The sequence below is a fragment of the Epinephelus moara genome, chromosome 4 (genome assembly GCF_006386435.1).
Source record: "Epinephelus moara isolate mb chromosome 4, YSFRI_EMoa_1.0, whole genome shotgun sequence".
NCBI lineage: Eukaryota > Metazoa > Chordata > Actinopteri > Perciformes > Serranidae > Epinephelus > Epinephelus moara.
In genome coordinates this window covers 1,663,307-1,666,890 of record NC_065509.1, presented here as the reverse complement: position 1 = coordinate 1,666,890, position 3,584 = coordinate 1,663,307, and positions in this window count along the sequence as shown.

The window sequence follows — 3,584 nt, the reverse complement described above, 5'->3', positions numbered from 1 at the left end:
AGACTTCTTAAACACGTTTTTAGTTGCCAGAGGGACTCTGTAACACCTCCCTGAGCTTAGAGGCTCAAACTGGCAGAAGAGAGGATGGGAGTTATCCTTTAGGATACTCTACGCTTTCTTCCTGGTCCTCTCTGTAAAGAGTTGAGATAAGGCCCTTTGAGGTTTACCAACAATTTTGCTGGCTGTTGTTACGATCCTAGTCAGACTGTTCCTAGATTTGCAGCTAAGGTGACTGTACCAGGCACAAAGATGAAAAGTTAAAACACTTTTAACTATGGTTTTATATACAAGATCTAACATTTGCTGACTAACACCAAGGCTACTCAGTTTTCTGAGGAGATAAAGTCTCTGAGAACATCTCTTAAAAATATACTTTGTGTTTTCAGAGAAGCTGAATCAAATTGTATCAAATGCTTTTTGTAAGTCAATGAAAATCCCAACTGTAAATGTCTTTTTGTCCAATGAGTTTGTGATTGCATTCTGTTAATGCAAGAGATGTTGACGGATTTGTTCTGAAACCATACTGTCACTGAGTAATTTGTTTTTGTCTTTGAAGTTGCATAAAATGTTTTTGAAGACTTTTTCTAAGATTTTGGAGAATTGTGGGAGAAGAGAGACAGGCCTGTAGTTTGTGAAGATGTGTTTATCCCCAGTTTTGAACATTGGTATGGTTTTTGTTGTTTTCATTTTTTTTCGGAAATTATCCAGTTTGGAAGGAAACATTAAAGATGTGGGTTAGTGGTTTAACAATCCCTTCAGTTACCCTTTTGACTACTTTCATATCAATTGCATCACAGTCTGTAGATTTTTTGTTTTTACATTTATTAACTGTATCAATAATTTCTTTCTCTTCAACAGTGGTGAGGAACATTGAACTTGCATTCCTCACTAGACGAGGATCTTTTGTATTTTCAGATTTCTGATTTTTTTCTGCTAGTTTGATCCTACATTTACAAAAAACTATTAAGCTTATTCACCACATCTTCCATGTTATTTATAATCTTATCATTTTCCATAAAATACTGAGGGTAATTAATTCGTCTCGAGCCATTTCTAATCAAACTATTCAATATATCCCATATACCTTCAATGTTGTTTTTATCATTTTTTAATATTTTACTGTAATATTCCTTCTTGCAAATTCTGATATTAGTTAACTTGTTTTTATATTTCTTATATTTATTTTCTGCTTCTTCAGTTCTCTGTTCTATAAAGTCTCTGTATAGTGTATTTTTCTTTTTGCAGGCATTCTGTAATCCCTTTGAGATCCACTGATTGTCTTTATGTTTATGTTTTCTACTATATTGTTTGATTGGACAATTTTTGTCATATAACAATGAAAAATATTCTTAGAAATTCATTAAGCAGTATCAATATCTTTCTCTTTATATAATGATTCCCAGTTGTTTTTTCAATAGATCATTTTTTAATGCATACATGGACTCTTCTGTTCGAACCCTTTTGTATCGTGTATGGTTGACCTGATCATTGGGTGTAAATGCTGGAAGCATTCAAACCCTGTGTTCTTCTGTTACCAAAATTCTTTATTTTTCTTATTATTATTCTTCCGCCGCATTATTCAACTTCAGTTATCTTCAACATACTTCAACGTTAAAATTCCGATTCCTATTAAATCCTATTGAACGAAAACGGTTGAACCGCTACTAGTTCCACAAACTTCAACCAATTCAAACCATTCAAACATGAAAATGTTCAGCTGAATTAGGACAAGACCAGAACAACTCTTCACGTTCCTAACATTCATACTTTCCCAGATATTCCCGATTTTTCCCAAATCGTTTTCCCATTGGGAATGAATTACAGAATCCTCAAAAATCTAAAAATTTCACCTTTTTTCAAACTGTAACTACTGATTCATACTTTCAGCTAGAAACTCCATTCAAAATGGAAAATCTTCATCATTTTGCTGACTTTTTACATATATGATTCAACTTTTCTTCACCCACACATCACGAATTCATACATTGACGTAGAAACTCCATTCCAACTCTCAAACGTTCACGCTGCCGTTGACTTTTAGGAACTAATTAAAATTTTCAATATCTCTTTTAGTTTTTCCACAAAGTCAGTTTAAAATACATGAAGTTTTTAGCGCTTCTCAGACTTTATAATGGGTGTGTATTGCATGAGCTAGAGTGGGTGATGTCATCGCTAGAGTGGAGAGCAGCTGTAAACTCATCAAAAAATTTTCTCTTCAACTCGCTCATACAGCCACAATTTTCACTGTACATACACAATTTATACCAAAAAACGTAAGAAAATTTGTCCAGCTCACAGAAATGTTGACATGGAATCTCTCACACGTACACATTTTTGCTGAGTGGCTCCAAAGCGAAGGGAGCGCCGATTTTTTCCTCATTCACTCCAATGTAAACTGAGAGGAGGCATTTCTGGAAACAGCTGAGGTGCAACACATTTGTAACTCGCTCCTCTGACCACATTTTTGACTCTAGAAATATAAAACATGACACGTGCGTTCACGAGAAGTTTATCTCTCTCACCATCACTTTATTTTCATTATTGGACCAATGGTTTGGGAATCAGAAGAACTTGTTTGAGGAGTTCAAACCCATTATAAACAGCCTTTGCTGATCTGCTCTCTCATGAGCTCTCTGTGTGCCCCTCAGGTGCAGGCAAGTCATTAATCGCCATGTCAACACACAGACACGCACACACAGCCCTCTGTTTGTGTGTCTCACAATCTTTAAAGGACAGATTACAGCAGCAGAATCTTCATTTGAAACAGCAAATACACATTATTAACCACGAAAGTGCCAAAATGGGCTCTCTAGCACCACCTAGGTGCACTAAAATGGCCACTGCAGCCCGTAGAAATGTTGTAGACAGGTCAAACCAAAACTGGTGTGTCCGACCTACAAATCACGCGCTGACACCCATGACCTAAATCGAACAGGAAGTGAGCTATTTGCCCTTTCAAAGTAAGATTTCGCCTCAAACATGCTCTTCTTCAAAAAACATCTCCTCCTACACATTTATCGTATCGGCTTCAAACACGCACACATGACAGCTCAACTGCTGCTAAACAGATCTTCTGTATAACTTTATCTCTCTCATCATCACATTATTTTCATGATTGGACCAATGGTTTGGGTATGGGAAGAACTTATTCGAGGAGTTAAATCTCCACTAAAAGAGGTCTCTCTGTGTTCTGTCTGTCTCTCTCTGCTCTTCTGCCAGGTGCACCTAGTTTATTACCATGGCAACCGCTGTGCCACACAAACTCACAGAAACATTATGTGTGTGTGTGTGTGTGTGTGTGTGTGTGTGTGTGTGTGTATGAGGGGTCAAACGTTTCACCCAACCACACTACAACGCGTCACTTGCGCCTACTTCGGACACATCAGATCTAATCAAACCGTGTGAGCGCACGCCTACATTTTACATAGGTTTACTATGGAGACACGAGTGTTACACACACGCCTGCTACATGACGCGCAGGCGTTGTGCACTCCACTCACATGACACACGCCTGCTACATGACGCGCAGGCGTTGTGCACTCCACTCACATGACGCGCTCACACGTCTTACCAGTACGCGTGCA